This window comes from Podarcis erhardii, assembly GCF_964252035.2.
Source record: "Podarcis erhardii genome assembly, chromosome: 1".
Lineage (NCBI taxonomy): Eukaryota > Metazoa > Chordata > Lepidosauria > Squamata > Lacertidae > Podarcis > Podarcis erhardii.
This window is the reverse complement of record NC_138497.1, coordinates 28,415,889-28,432,826: the sequence shown is the minus strand read 5'-3', so window position 1 is coordinate 28,432,826 and position 16,938 is coordinate 28,415,889.

Genomic DNA, 16,938 nt, shown 5'->3' with positions numbered 1-16,938 from the left:
AGAGATGGAATGCTATTGAAAGTAGATAGCTTTTCAGAAAGGGAAGCATACAGGAAAGAAAGCCCTGCCTCTGTTCGGACAAAAACTGGGCATATCAGAGACAAACCAAGTGTGCCATTAAATATGTGCTTATATTTAATGTGCATGTTTTTAAAACTGCAGATAGTATCCATTGGAAGTTGAGAGGTGGATAATTATTTGACCATTTTCCTCCCCTGCTGCAGTCCTGATTAAAACCACGCTTTTGAAGCTACTACCTGCATTAGGATGGGCACGGGTGGCACTGTGGGTTAAACCACAGAGCCTAGGACTTGCCGATCAGAAGCTCACGGTTCAAATCCCCGCAACGGGGTGAGCTCCCGTTGCTCGGACTCTGCTCCTGCCAGTCTGGTAGTTTGAAAGCACGTCAAAGTGTAAGTAGAAAAATAGGTACTGCTCCAGCGGGAAGGTAAACGGCGTTTCCGTGCACTGCTCTGGTTCGCCAGAAGCGGCTTAGTCATGCTGGCCACATGACCTGGAAGCTGGAAGCCGGCTCCCTCAGCCAATAAAGCGAGGTGAGCGCCACAACCCCAGAGTCGGTCACAACTGGATCTACAGTGGTGCCTCGCAAGACGAAATTAATTCGTTCCGCGAGTTTTTTCGTCTTGCGATTTTTTCGTCTTGCGAAGCACGGACTTTGGAAAAGCTTCAAAAATCACCAAAGTCTTCAAAAACCTCAAAAAAGGCTACCACACTGCGTGCTATGAGTTGCTCCTCGAAGTGAATGCACGGTTTTAAGAAAAAGGAAACAAACTTGCAAGACGTTTCCGTCTTGCGAAGCAAGCCTATAGGGAAATCCATCTTGCGAAGCAACTCAAAAAACGAAAAACTCTTTCGTTTTGCGAGTTTTTCGTCTTTCAAGGCATTCGTCTTGCGAGGTACCACTGTAATGGTCAGGGGTCCCTTTACCTTTACCTTTACCTGCATTATGATAAAGTCCTTCCTTGGCACCAACTCCCCCATCCCACCCGCTGCAATCCTGACCATTATTGCCCCCTCCTTCTAGCGGTTGCTCTTTGCGTTTTTTTATGGTACATCAAACATTAATGTCACAGGTACTTAGGCTCTCAGTTGCTCAATATGTTTAGTGAGTGGCGAGAGGAAGCATGAAAAAAGATGGACAAACATGATGGAGGAGCACCAAGATCACAGGAAGAGCTTTTGGGGTACACTGAGAGAGGACACAGAAAGTGCTGTGAACTCTCTGGCTGAACAAAAGAACAGGGAGGTTATGATAAACCTTTCCCCCACAGTCTTCCATACTTGTAAAGCTGCTCTCATGAGACCAGGCCCTTCAGGATGAAAGCATGTGGGTCACCACCAAGCCACATACTTCCATTTCAGAGGAATGTTGGACTTTGAGGTCAGTGCCTTTGGGTGATCTGTCAGTGACACCATGTTCCTGTTCCTACATTCCAGGCAAGTATTCCAGTGGGGCTTCTGGACTGGCTCAGTCCTGGCAGGGGTGTTCACACTGTACTAATGGTATCTGAAGAAGTGTGCATGCACACGAAAGCTCATACCAAGAACTAACTTAGTTGGTCTTTAAGGTGAAGAAGTGTGCATGCACACGAAAGCTCATACCAAGAACTAACTTAGTTGGTCTTTAAGGTGAAGAAGTGTGCATGCACATGAAAGCTCATACCTAGAACTAACTTAGTTGGTCTTTAAGGTGCTACTGGAAGGAATTTTTTTATTTTGTTTTGACTATGGCAGACCAACACGGCTACCCATCTGTAACTGGTACTAATGGAGAGTGAGGGTCAGGTTAACATGCGTTTACACCCTCTGATCCTCCTTCATGCATATAAGTCCTGAAACAGGATTGTAGATTGTACCTGCAATCAAGGGCATTGCTTTTCACAGAGTCTCCTATCAGATCATCCCCACCACCACCCTGAAGATATGTTGAGCACCTTAGTGAATGGTCAGGGCCAAAAGGTGTGGTGCTACTTCCACTCACCTCATGTGGTCATTGTACACACAAACTGTCTACACACACCTCCTGCAAATCCCAAGAATGTACATATTGTCTCCTGAAAGGGGTCCCAGCAGTAGGTGTTCCCAAAAGACTTCAGACCAATGAAAGGAAAAACAGGTTAATAGAATGTTATTGAGAGCTGCATTCCTCATACCTTCGACAATCTGCCACTCTTTCCCTCCATTCTATTCTTGCTAATAACAGCTAGGTTCGGTGAACAAAATTGAACCTTTTCACACTTTTAATGTCAAGGACTTGACAGATTTGGAACATTTCCTACGCAGCCCAAACTCAGGTCTGTTTTTAAAGTTTACCTCCCTCAAATTATACCCAGCTGAAAACCGAAGACACAATTTAGTTCGCTTTTGACAAATGGTTAATTAGGTTGTCTGTCATGTCACATGACAGGGTTGCCATGTGTCCTCTTTTTCCTGGACACATCCTCTTTTTCAGGGGTAAAATTTGGGACAAATTGCATTTATTTCCTTTGAATGGCAGTCAGTGTCCTCTTTCTTTCTCTTCAAAATATGTGCCACAGACAGTTGTGATATACCTAGAACTGAACTGCAGATATCAGAGACTTGGGGGTGTGCCTTCTTGTTGTTTTGCCATTGCTGCTTTTGTGCGCAATCCTTTCTCCTTCTACTTTAAAGAGAGGTATCATATTTTAACAACTGCTCCTTAAATTGCCACTCATTCTCTCAGCTGGGAGAGATGATGCGGTTTCAAGTATCTTGTCAACCAGGAGACATTTCAACCATTTTGTATGCTTCTGATAATAAAATAACAGAACTTGTCAAACATAGATAATTATTTAATTTTTAATGTTTTGAATTACAGTTGTTTAACTGTGGATCTGTGGATCCATGTGTATTTAATAAACGGTGAAAGATTATGTTTATTTAAGGTGGCTTGCTTCAATTTATGAAATTGATAATGGGATCGTGAAATTTGAATCCAGATATGATTTAGACAGCTGCTTCCATTCACAGGGAATGCAATATGTATATTTGGTCTTTTCTTGCAGCTTTCAAATTAGTTTTATAAGGTGCTTGACAACCTTTACCCAAGTGCAACAATACATTCATAACACAACTAAATTAGGCCTTGTTTTAGAAGTCAAAATGATGCAATATGGGGAAAATTGTGGATGTGTAGTCATTGTACACTAAGCCAACAGTAAATATGGGAACTGCAAGCATAGTTTTGATTTTCAACAACAATTTACAATTCGTAATTTACAGTCTGCTTCATTTAGGACATTAAAATTAAATTATACCAAACAATGACAATCTCAGAAGCTAGCTGTGTGAAGGTTCCATGGGCAGGAACTATTTCAGTGATGGAATCCTAAAACCCTGGGGCTGAAACACGTTCCCAAGATCTGAGAGCACAGCTACATTGTTGGCATTCACCTGTCTCCGCAGACAATGAAAGGGTGCACCTTCAGAGGTAAAGTCAAACTGTTGGAGAGATACAGTGCCTGCTGTGTCTGTAGAGACAGATACAGGAAAGACATGTTTTATTGCAAGTGGGGTTGATGAAGGCGTCTAGTTTTGCTGCTACAGGTGCACCACAACATTCCTTCTCTCTGTGCTCCTCCCAGCAGTCATTCCTCCTCTAGCCACTGCTGTGGATACAGGACCTGACTGGCTAAAGCTCTAAGTAAAATGGCCATGCCAGAGGACAGTGAGGATGGAACATTTCCTCTTTGCCCTCTGACATGGCTTATGCGCTGAACGGCTCATGCTCTGAACTTAAAGTAAAACAACAGAGCAACAGTACAGAGCAGAATGAACAGTTTCTTGGGTCCCCTCTGCATAAAACACCCAGGGAAGTAAGGAACTGAGTGCAAACTTGGACGATTTGGTTAATGCACAAATTAACAGGTTATGCTTGGAAAAACAACATATATAGTGGATGCAAAAAAGTGTTCCAATGGACAGGTTTGAAGCAGCCAGGATGGGTAGACTTTCTCAGATACCTTGCTAAAGCCACTTGTGACAGGGGTAGGGGAGCTTTGCCCCTCAACACTGCTTTGGGGGGGGGGGGGCTGGTTTCCCATGCAATCCATTGCAGAAAAAAAAAGACTTTAAATGACTGCTGTAGTAAATTGACACTTTGCCACCCACATGGCTATGTCATATCCACTAGGACAGGACATGGTGGTATATACAAAAAGAACATAATACACACCCATCCCGGAAATGTGGAAAGTAATTTCAATTCCACTTGTAGCTTCCATCACAGCAGCAATGATGTGCTAGGAGCCTCCAATCTGGAAGCACTGTATGCCTATCTCCACCCTCAGTTTTCTGCATTTGTAGACCAGTCTATTGTACTTTTTTCTTCATTTCTGGTTAATGTGTGAACTAATAAGATCCATTCTGTGAATGTTATTCCTGATCCCTTGGGATGAGACATTAACCAGTCTTCATCTGATTCAAAATTTGTAACTCAGACGTTGAGATAATAGAACATTTTAAGAACCACAGATGCAACAAAAAACACTCTTAGCTCCAACCAAATCTGTTGATGAGCCATCCTACACTCAGAGAGAACTGTCTGGAATGTATTTTGCCATATAACACAGAATTTATCAAATAAGTATTGAGGATTTTTTGTTCTGCCTTGTGTTATTTTTCCAATCTGTACAACAGGTTCTTCAAGTATGTTGCAAAATTCTCCTGGGTGCATTGCACAATTTGTTGTTCATCTGGAATGTATGCTATCTGCTATGGTTTTGAGTTGTTGTTTTTTGTTGTTTTTTACTGGGGTTGTCAACAGAGTGATCACAATTAACATGGGGAGGGGGAGAATTAGGGCTGTCACTCAGTTAAAGAAATCCTAGTTGATTCATCAAATGAGTTTTAATGGACTAGTTCAATAAATCTGCATATAACTAAAAAAAATATTTCGAAGAAGAAAAAAGAATGCCGGGTTTTTAGGTGGAGTGTGTATACGTCACAGCAGGCACCACAGGGGATGGAAGGAAGTCCCCCCTGATGTGAGAGGGAAAGGCAAAAACCTGTGGGTTTTGTAATCAACATTTTGTTCTGAATAGCACTTTCTTAAAAAGTAAAGTTCTCAGCCTTAAGCTAATACACAATGCACACTTCTATCTGTCCTTTGGGGTATCTGTATAATGTGTGCATATTCATAAGTACTCATGGCCAGATTAGTGGCGCCTGCCCTGTGGAACGCCCTCCTATCAGATGTCAAGGAAATAAGCAACTATCTTACTTTTAGAAGACATCTGAAGGCAGCCCTGTTTAGGGAAGTTTTTAATGTTTAATGCTGTATCTTGTTTTCATATTTGGTTGGGAGCCACCCAGAGTGGCTGGGGAAACCCAGCCAGCTGGGCGGGGTATAAATATATTATTATTATTATTATTATTATTATTATTATTATTATTATTATTATTATTATTACCTGTCCTTTCCCTGTGTAAATAAGTTTGTGTAAAATAGATCTGTGTAGGGTTGTTTTGTTTGCTTGTTTGTAAGTTGTTTTAGCCTGCCTTGGGCAAGATAAAGCAACAAACAAATTATTATTATTATTATTATTATTATTATTATTATTATTATTATTATTATTATTATTATTACAAATTGTTACCGATTAATCAAGTATCCCTATTCAGTTGATTTAAAATGTTACAAATAAATTAAGCTAACCAATGAATTAAAAAAGCAACCTATGTTAATTTTTTCATTATTACAGTGGTACCTCAGGTTACAGACGCTTCAGGTTACAGACTCTGCTAACCCAGAAATAGTACCTTGGGTTAAGAACTTTGCTTCAGGATGAGAACAGAAATTGCACAGCGGCAGCAGCGGGAGGCCCCATTAGCTAAAGTGGTACCTCAGGTTAAGAACAGTTTCAGGTTAAGAACGGACCTCCAGAATGAATTAAGTTCTTAACCCGAGGTACCACTGTATTATAAACAATAATTACCCACCTTTTATTAGCAGGTCTCAGAGGAGTTACAAAAACATAAAATTCCAAAATAAAAACAGTTAAAACAGATTACAGTCACAGGAATAGGGTGTAAAAGGCCAGGATAAAGAGATTTACCTCCAGCATTTTCTGAAAGATGTACAGTAAAGAAACCAGGCCACTTAGAATAAAAAATTAGAGCCAGTGGTCCTGTGAAAGATATAATCTGAGGGCTTTGAACCTAATGTAGGTGTTTTACAGCTCGGTTCCAAGGAAGACTTTTATAAAATGGACTGAAATGGAAATGCTTTACTAAGGTCAAAGAGTTGAAAGTTGTGCACTGAGCTTCTCCCGTCACGTAGTGCAAGGAAGTGACTGAGTTCATCCTCCTAACTGGCCTAGTTTTTACTTGTGGATTGTGCTGTATCACAGCAGACTCCAGTTGGGGACTCATAGGGGTTGTTTAGTATCAGTCCTATACTGCAGAGGAACATCAAAACCTACTATCTGAAATTTCAGTTGAACTGCTCAGGCTTAAACCTGGAATTCTCCCCAAGAGTGCCCCTTGACTGTCAGTAATTTACAAGAGGGATTCAAGAACATACCAGAACTTTAGGTTAGAAGGAGGAAAGCAACATGTAGAAAGGGAATGCCCATAATTTTTTTTTAAAAAAATACTGCTGCCTTCTCCAGCACTTTTAATATTCAATAGCCTTAGCATTCTCAGGAATCAAAAGTTTCGTGTCTCTTTTGTAGGAAATGTATACTTTTTTTACATTCTGCAACTTCCAATAACCCAATTAAAGTGGGTTAAAGCACTCTGTGGCCCTAGTGCAACAAACCACAAAACAGAACTTTTGTGGTTAGGAAAGTAACGGAGAAATGCATTGAAAAGTGTGCAATGAATGAATGAACAAGACGAGATGTAAACACTCCACAAACAAATCAGGATGAATGTCCATTGTTGTATAACCACCCCATAAACAAAGTAGAATGGATGCTTGATAAAAACCAGGCATGGTCTAACCACATAAGCTTTGTGCATGCAGATTAGGGGGAATGCTCAATCAACAGGTCGCCCAAAGAAACCCAACGTCTAGCACTTTTAGATCTCATTAATTTCATTTAGTGATGTTGGTACGGCTGACATCTCCAAGACTCATTTCAGGTGCTTGAAATGCTCACCTCTTAAGACAAGGCAGCAATTATGACCACCAATAGTGACATAGTGGTAAGTTCTATGGGGTGTACGGGGTCTTAGGGGAGGGGTAGTACCTCTGGTGGAGGAAACATAATTTTCCTACTAGGGTCAGTTTGTCCATCTTTGGTCCCCACCCTGCACTCAGCACACCTGTGGCTCCTAGAAGATGTGTCAGCAGCTACACCCCGGGAACAGCTTCAATGGGCCGGCTAAAGCAGATGAGGGTAGCTGGTAGGTCTCAAACTCATGGTGAGTTATGGACATCCCCAGCATGCAAAGATAGGCTCCAGTAAATTGAGTGGATGAGACCAGTAGTGGGTCCAACAGTCAATAAGATGGTTTCTGCTGTAGAGATAAGTGAGAGGAAGATGAGGCTTGTCAGCCTGGGAAGGTAGCCCATCTACGAGAAGCAAAAATCTGATCATAAACCTCCACCGCCTTGTGGGATATTTTCAAGAGACAAAAATACTTAGGAGTAAACCCTACACAAATCTGGAGTGGGTGGTGCCTTGTATGTCTTCTTCCAGCAACTCCTGCATCCAGGCTGGTGCCAGACATACTGCTCTGCTTTCCTTCAGAGCAGTGATGGCCAAACTTGACCCTCCAGCTGTTTTGGGACTACAACTCCCATCATCCCTAGCTAACAGGACCAGTGGTCAGGGATGATGGGAATTGTAGTCCCAAAACAGCTGGAGGGCCAAGTTTGGCCATCACTGCTTTAGAGTGAGGCCAAGAGAGGGGTCTTGTCATCTGGGCAGCCCAGGACTTCCATACACCCTGGGGAGGTCACTTTGGTGCTGCTAATGCAGCGGTTTGACTTTACCCTGAGAGGCACACTTCATTATCTCTCAAGGCAGACGAATGCCAACGAAAGGTAAATTATAAAGTGCAGATTTTTTATCATGATGGCCCCCATAACCATACCCTCCTTTAGAGTCTAAAAATGGAAGCAGCTGTGTTGGTCCATATACACAAACATCTTCTGAAGAGCAACAGTAAGTAGCATAATATTCAATTGACTCAGATTACTTGACAGTCATGGAATAGATAGTTATAGAATAAATTCAGCTGTAGACCACATTGAGCTTTTACAGAAAGACTCCAGCCAGCTGAAATGGAACCTTTAGCTTATAATTAGAAATGCAAACAAGCTCGCAAAAAAAAAAAGTGTTTCCATATAAACTGCTAGCATGAGGTAGGAACTCTCATCAAAGAAAAGGAAAAATGTTTCCAACCTCATTCTCCAATTTCCTCCGTGGTAAACTGTCACAATCGGGAAAACCTTATTGTCAGAGCCACCCTGGGTCCCAGCTCACAAGAGACCAAAGTCCAGTCCAAGCTATATACAAAAGGTTTTATTGAAGATCATTGTCGTCATTACATCCAAACTCCGTGGCTCCGCATCTGTTACCCTTAGATGTTAGAAGTCCCCTCTGAGTCCGTCCCTCCCCTGCACCAATTTAAGAGGCTTGTACTGCTCCACCTTTTCCTCTCTTTCCTTTTCCGCAGGGTCTTCCTGCCCCCCTGTCTTCCCTCTTTCCGGGACTCCCCAGAGGCTGAGTCTTCTCCCGCCTGCTCCCCCCTCCTTCGTGCTTTGGCACCAGGCTCCTCCTCAGAGCTCTCCTCATTTCCGCGCGCCTCTATATTTGAACTTGGCGCGCGTACGTTGCCTCTGACCTTCCTTTCTACAGTTACGCTGCTCTCGGTACTACACTCCTCCCTTTCAGGCAGGACGTCTTGCTCCGAACTCCTCCCCCTTCCTCCTTCCTGTCCTGCTCTTTCTGACACACTGGCAACTCCCCCCCCTCTACTCCGTTCCGACGGGGGAGCTGGTCCCGCTTTGCCACTCCCACTGGGGATTCCCTCTTCGTTCCCCTCTCTCTGACTGATTCCCTCTCTATTGCCCCTTGGCCTGACCAGGGGGGCTCCCTTCTGGGAATCCTCTGATTCGCTAGACGGACTTTGGGACAACCTCGGCTCGTTGTCGTCCTCTTCCTCCTCGCCCTCGCTCTCTGTCTCCTCTCTCCCTAAAACCCTGACATCCATCCCCCCCTCGAAGCCCCCCCTTCCCCCCTTCCGCTCATCGGGTGCAGGTTGTGGAAGCTGCCGCTCTTCGGAGGCGGACGCAGGATACAGATTCTGCACCTCCATCTCCTCTGTTTGCAGTTCGTTGTACGAGTGTTCGAATTCGGGTTCTTGACCCAAGGTGTTCTCTTCTCCCTCCTCCATTGGTACCTGGTCCGGTGCTGCCTGCCAAGGTCCCGTCAGCCATTTCCTGCGCCAGTCCTCCTCTGGTTGCTCGTCCCACCAATAAGAGGGTTCTGTGTCCACCCCCGAACACGATCCCCTGGGCGAGTTGGAGTCCGGCGACCTTTCTTCAGCTGAAGAAAAGCCGTGGAAAGTGCTGCCTGAACATGTGGGCGTAAAGAGCCAGTCATCAAAGTACTCGGCTGGCATGGGTCTATGAGGGAAAAGGGCATGGAACTCGTCTTTTAAAAGAGGTTCGTCTAAGGCGTAGCCCGGCACCCAACCATTGGCACTGACTGGGGCACCCTCTCTGACTAGAAAATATTCTACTCCCTCTTGCCCCCATCTCGAGTCCAGGATCTCTGTGACCTCGTTGAGTGGTTCGGCCCTAGGCGCCCTCTCCCTCTCCTGTGACTTAGTGTGTTGTTGCGTGACTGTGTCAGACTCCTGAAACCTGTGCGGTGCCTTGTAGGGAGTGAGCACCGATCTATGAAAGACCGGGTGCACTCTGGAACCTTCGGGGAGGGCTAGTCGAAAGGCTACAGGGTTGATTTTAGCCTCCACCTGGTACGGCCCTAACTGCCTGTGCCCCAGCTTCTTCTTGGCCAACGACTTGGCTGGCATCGCTTGGGCCGCTAACCACACCCAGTCCCCCACCTGGATCTCCTCTCCCTCTCTCCTGTTTTTGTCAGCCTGCACCTTATATGCTTGCTTGGCCAGCTCTAAATGTCTCCGCAACTCTTCGTGCACCTCCTGCAGCTCCGCTGCAAACTGGTCGGCTCCTTGCGGCACCCCCTCTCCCGGTGCCACGAACCCCGGGAAGGTTCTGGGGTGACGACCATTGTTCGCGAAAAACGGCGTCACCCCCGTGGACGCGTGCTTCGTGTTGTTATAGGCAAACTCTGCCATCGGCAGGTAGTCCACCCAAACTGCTGGTCGCTGGTTGGCGTAACATCTCAGGTACTGCTGCATGATCGCGTTGACCCTCTCAGCTTGGCCGTTGGTTTGTGGGTGTCTCGCCGACGTGAGGTTGATCTTGACGTTCAGGATACCTAAAAGCTTCTGCCAAAAATTGGAAACAAACTGGCGCCCCCTGTCGGACAGGATGGACTGCGGCAGCCCATGCACCTTGAACACGTGATCGATGAAGAGTTTGGCAGTCTGTTCCGCCGTCGCCACCTTTGCGCATGGAATGAAGTGCGCCATCTTGGTGAACAGGTCCACAACCACCAGTACCGCCGTCTTCCCCCTGGAGCTGGGCAGGTCAGTAACGAAGTCCAGAGCTACCCTCTCCCACGGTTGCTGTGGCGTTTCCAGCGGTTCCAACAGCCCCGCTGGCTTCTGGTGTACTGGCTTGAACCTCTGACAAGTGTCACACCTGGCGACGTAATCCGCTACCTCTCCACGCATCCGGGGCCACCAAAAGTCTCTTGCCACCAGTTCTATTGTCTTCTCCTTACTGAAGTGGCCCGCACTGGGGGCGTCGTGCAACTGCTGCAGAACCTTTGCGCGAAGCTCGTCGCTTGGCACGTAGAGGGCACCTTTGCGAGTTAGCAGCCCGTCGCGTAGTTGGAACTCTTCGCCACTCTGCACACCTCTGCGCAATTCCTCCATCTTGGACTGTGCGAACTGATCCACTTGCAACGCGCGTCGCACCGCGTCCAGATCTACTGTGGCGGCAGCGCACGACCACGCCTGCGGTGCGAAAATGTGCTTGGCTGCTACAGGCGCCGCTTCATCGAGATATTGCGGTTTCCTGGATAGCGCATCGGCTATAACGTTGGAATCTCCTGGGACGTACTCTATCCGAAAGTCGAAATCCGCGAAGAATTCCGCCCAGCGCATGTGCCTCTGGCTTTGGAGCTTCGCCGTGCGCCAATACTCTAGGTTCTTGTGATCCGTGCGGACCTGTACTGTGTGCTTGGCTCCTATGAGGAAGTGTCGCCACGCTTTGAAAGCTGCGTGAATGGCTAACAGCTCCCTGTCCCATATGGTGTAGTTTTGCTCCGCTTTGCTGAGCTTTCTGGAGTAAAAGGCACCGGGTCTCCAGTTTCCATGTGGATCTTCTTGCAGGAGTACGGCTCCAACCGCTCTGTCTGACGCGTCGGTCTCTAGTCGTATGGGCTTGCCTGGATTCACGTGCAGCAGCTGCTCCTCGGAGGCGAAAAGGCTTTTAAGCTTCTGAAAAGAGCGCTCCGCCTGTTCCGTCCACACGAACCTCTTTTTCTTGGAACTGAGAGTGTCCGTGATCGCTGCCGTCTCCTTTGCAAAACCTCTGATGAATTTGCGGTAGAAGTTGGCGAAGCCGATGAATCTTTGGACTTCCTTCCGATTGCGAGGGCTCTTCCAGTCCAACACCGCGCGGACCTTGGCGCTGTCCATGGCCAGCCCCTTGTCGGACAGCTTGTAGCCTAGGAAATCCACGTCCGTCACATCAAACTGGCACTTCTCTAACTTGGCGTAGAGCTTGTTCTCCCGTAGTCTCTGCAGGACTTCCTTTACGTCCTTCTCATGGGCCTCCTCCGTTTCCGAAAAGATCAGGATGTCGTCGAGGAAACACACGCATTTCTTGTAGAGAAGTCCCGCTAGCACGTGATGCATAAATGCTTGGAAGACGTGAGATCCATTTTGGAGACCAAATGGCATAACTCTGTATTCGTACGTGCCCAGAGGCGTGAACATGGCCGTCTTCCACTCATCGCCCTCCCGGATGCGTATGAGGTTATACGCTCCACGCAGATCCAATTTGGTGAAGATCTTCCCCTTCCTTACGGTTGCCAGGAGATCATCTATCTTGGGCATGGGGAAGGCCTTGGGTTTGGTCTTACTGTTTATGAATCGATAGTCCACAATGAGTCTTTTCTGGGGCGTGTCTTTCTTCTTTACAAAGAAAACAGGACTGCCCCCCACCGCTTTCGATTCTCGGATGAATCCGCGCTTCAAATTGTGCTCTATGAACTCCCTGAGTTCTTGCATCTCGTCCTCAGACATGGAATACAGCTTTGCAGTCGGCAACTGCGCCCCTGGCACCAGGTCGATGGCACAATCATAAGGCCTGTGGGGCGGCAACTGGTCAGCTTCCTTCTCGCAGAAAACCTCCAGGAACCCCTCGTACTTGCGGGGTACTGCCTGCACCATGCCAAGTTGCAACTGCTGCTCAGCTCCCTCCTCCTGGCTGGACTGGATGCAATGTTGAGCACAGTACGATGAGCAAAAGGTGATCTGCCGTTGGTACCACGCTACAGCAGGACTGTGTCTCTCCAGCCAACTCATGCCTAATACTATAGGCGTGTCTGAAAGGCGGGTGACATTGAAGCTGATGACTTCTCGATGATTTCCAATCCTCATCACCATGGGAGGCGTCTGTTGCACAACTTGTCCTCCTAGCAATTTCCTGCCATCCACCGTGACTACGTTCAGAGGTGTTGTCGCTGGCAGAAGCGCTATGCGATGCTGCTTGACAAAGTGCGTCCCCACAAAATCTGCGTTGCTCCCAGAATCAATCGTGATGGGGACTTCCAGGGTGGTTCCATTCGGCAACTGAAGTGTTGCAGTGAGCTGCACCGCTGGCTTGGGTGGTAAAGGGTCTGTGCGTTGCAAAAGCGCTGGGGACTGCTCTACAGATTCGCCTGGCTGAGCCCCAGCAGCTCTGCTTCCAGCCAGGCACTGTCGTTTCCCTGAGGTTGCTCTGCTTGCATCATTTCCGCTGCAACAGTTGCTAAAGCTGCAGTGTGTTTCTGCAGCCTCTGGGGACACTCTTTCGCCATGTGCTGTGCACTGTCGCAAATGTAACACTTCCTGGTCCCTCTAGGAGGCTTTGCCTTCACTGCACCGGAAGCTGGGGCTCTGGCTGTTGCTTGAGCCTTAGCACCACCAAGTTCCATGGGCTCCTCCCCCTGCCTTCCCAGTGGCGAAGGATGTGACTGACTGAACTCCCTGGGGATGAAAGAAGACGTCCTCGCTGGTGGACGCACCTGACGTTCTTCCTCAGTGTGCCAAGGACGTCCCTCGTGCCGTATCCCAATCGCCAAAGCCCTCTGCACAAGCTCCTCCAGGGTCTGGGGTCTGTCTCCCCTGGCAAGTTCATCCTTAATGGGACCGCTGAGCCCCTCCCAGAACAAATCCCTCACAGGTGCACAATCCTTCTCCCAGCTTAGCGCAGTCAGTAAAGCAAAAAATCTAGAATGGTACTGACGCACAGTGGCTTTGCCTTGCCGCAATCCAAAAATTTCCCTGCGTGCAAGATCCACATCTACAGTAGACTGGAAGCAGGCATCCATCGCTTTAATGAATTCATCTGCATCGCGGCGGGCAGGGCCATCTTCACGCCACAAATTGCGCAACCAGTCTCTGGCCGGCCCATGCAAGTGAGAAACAATAAACCCCACTTTCTCCTCCTCATCTTTAAAGTCATGACGAAGCAAGTGCAATGCATACAAAACGTCTGCTCTGAAACTGGGGTAGTGCTTCAGGTTCCCATCGAAGTGGGTGACTAGGCTGCCCCCCCTCCGTCCAAGTCCAATCCCCTCTGATCTGGACCCTGGGAACCCTTCCCTGCTTGCACGTTCCCACCTTGTTTGCAGGTCCTGGCAGCGCTTCTCCATTTCGTCATGCTTCTTCTGAGACGCAAGGACTGCAGCAGTGAGTTCGGAAACTGTAGTTCGCAGCGCTGTCAACTGCTCCTCCGCAGTCATGGCTGTCACCGTTCGTGAGCTTTGCAAAAAAAAAATTTTGCGTTCTTGAGAGGGGACTTTCTGTCAGAGCCACCCTGGGTCCCAGCTCACAAGAGACCAAAGTCCAGTCCAAGCTATATACAAAAGGTTTTATTGAAGATCATTGTCGTCATTACATCCAAACTCCGTGGCTCCGCATCTGTTACCCTTAGATGTTAGAAGTCCCCTCTGAGTCCGTCCCTCCCCTGCACCAATTTAAGAGGCTTGTACTGCTCCACCTTTTCCTCTCTTTCCTTTTCCGCAGGGTCTTCCTGCCCCCCTGTCTTCCCTCTTTCCGGGACTCCCCAGAGGCTGAGTCTTCTCCCGCCTGCTCCCCCCTCCTTCGTGCTTTGGCACCAGGCTCCTCCTCAGAGCTCTCCTCATTTCCGCGCGCCTCTATATTTGAACTTGGCGCGCGTACGTTGCCTCTGACCTTCCTTTCTACAGTTACGCTGCTCTCGGTACTACACTCCTCCCTTTCAGGCAGGACGTCTTGCTCCGAACTCCTCCCCCTTCCTCCTTCCTGTCCTGCTCTTTCTGACACACTGGCAACTCCCCCCCCTCTACTCCGTTCCGACGGGGGAGCTGGTCCCGCTTTGCCACTCCCACTGGGGATTCCCTCTTCGTTCCCCTCTCTCTGACTGATTCCCTCTCTATTGCCCCTTGGCCTGACCAGGGGGGCTCCCTTCTGGGAATCCTCTGATTCGCTAGACGGACTTTGGGACAACCTCGGCTCGTTGTCGTCCTCTTCCTCCTCGCCCTCGCTCTCTGTCTCCTCTCTCCCTAAAACCCTGACACTTATCACCACATTCACTGCTACAGCAAGGAGGGTCTCTCTAGTTAGCCTGGCGCTGCAGCAGGTGAGGTCTTGGATCGTGTTTAGAAGAGAATTCCTGAAACTGCTCCCATGTGTTTTCCTCCCAATACATTGCTGCTCCCCAAATTCTTCTCTGGCTCAGATTTTAATTGGGAAGAGGGAAAGGAAGAAGGCCAACAAGTAGTCCCTCAGAAATGCAGTTTCCCTAAGGGCTACCGCATCAGAAGCAGCATTCCTCAGAGAATACTTGTGGTTTGAATTGCTCCATATCATAAATTCAAAGAGGAAAGGGGTGGAGAGATCTCTGTCCTTTTCCATTCCCAATCACTTGGTCACCACCAGAGTGCCACTGCAGCTGAATAGGGGAGGAAAGAGAGAGATCCATCCATCTGCTTCCTATGTCATGGCTTGTTAGAGTACCACCACTGTTCCATCCTAATAAGTAGAAAATACAGGTGGCTGAGGTCTTATAGGGTAGGGACACATTTTCCCACATTTTAATTGGTTTGAAATTAAATTGGATTACTTCCTGTTTGTGAGAATAGTTTATTTTCAAACCAATCAGATGCACACCATAGAAAATTTGTCCAATACTGACTTTAATGGCAGAGATAAGCATGCATTCAAATATTCCCACTGAAATACTTTGGACATAAATTGCCTAACACTGACTGGATTGTGCCAGTTGATCCCAGAAGCCACCCATGGTGGTTGAGATGAAGCATAGCTTAATAGCTGAGCACCTGAACCGAAGCCACTATAACCCATGCATTTGTAGCCTCAAGGCTGGATTACTGCAATGTAGTCTATGTGGGGCTGCCCTTGGTCCTGGTCTAGAAGCACCAGCTAGTACAGAATGCGGTGGCTAGACTGCTGATGAGGGAAGATGGACAACAGCATATAACTCCTCTAGTAAACCATCTGCACTGACTGCCCATATACTACTGGGCCAAATTTGAGGTTCTTGTCTAAGTACACAAAGCCCTGAACACTTTAGCCCAGTATACCTTAAGGGCCACCTGAGAGCATGGCCATCATGTCTAAATACCAGTTGCTTAGAATCACAAGGCAAGAGAATGCTGTTGCACTCAAATCCTGTTTACGGGCTTCGCACAGGTGTCTAATGGGCCAATGTGAGAACAGGATTCAGGATTAGATGGAACTGTGGGCTGATCCAGCAGGGTCTTCTCACATTCTTTCATTCGGTTTTGAAGTATACTAAGAGTCGAGAGTGGATTTCATGCTCTTTATTCAGCTCATAGTGGTGAGGAGGAATGGAAGTTCCCCCTGAATGTCTGCCTTATATTCATTATTTACACAATGGGCTGCACGTGATTGGCTAATTCCGGGATTCTCCTGTAGGCCAATCAGGTTGCGGATTCCCTTCCACCTGGAGCTGGATTGGGTGGCTCCTGTGGACCAATCAGACTGCTGCATTCTGGATCCTATTGTTCTAGGACCAGTCAGACTGCTGCCTTTTGGGTCCTATTCAACATAACAGGTTTCAAGGCCATTTAGCACCCCTTTGCCCTGATTCAGTGCCCTGTCTCAGTCAGCTTGCTAAATTCCATCACCTGAATTTTCATTGCTTACATAATCTCAGATTATACTATTGTGCTGGTTCAGTAACAGAGCTGAGGAATGTGCACTGTAAGCAGCCAGTCACACTTTCTTAAAACTGAATTACAGCTCTGTAAAGAACATACCACATATCCATAAATAAAGGTGTCTTCCAAGAGGCAGTTAACAAAGACCATTCCTGCAAGGCCCTTAAAATGAGCTTTTGATATCATACTCTATTAAAAACCATTAGCGATCATATGCAACTCACCCCTTCTCCCTCCCTCTGAAGCCACCCAAAAAGAGGGAAATGGCAGCCAGCAGCATCATGAATCATTGGCACACCATTTGTGTGCAAGGTGCTTAATCACCATTCTCTCATAAAGCCTCTTAACAACTCAGGACAATAGTAGGGATGGTGGATAAGTTATAGAAAGCTAA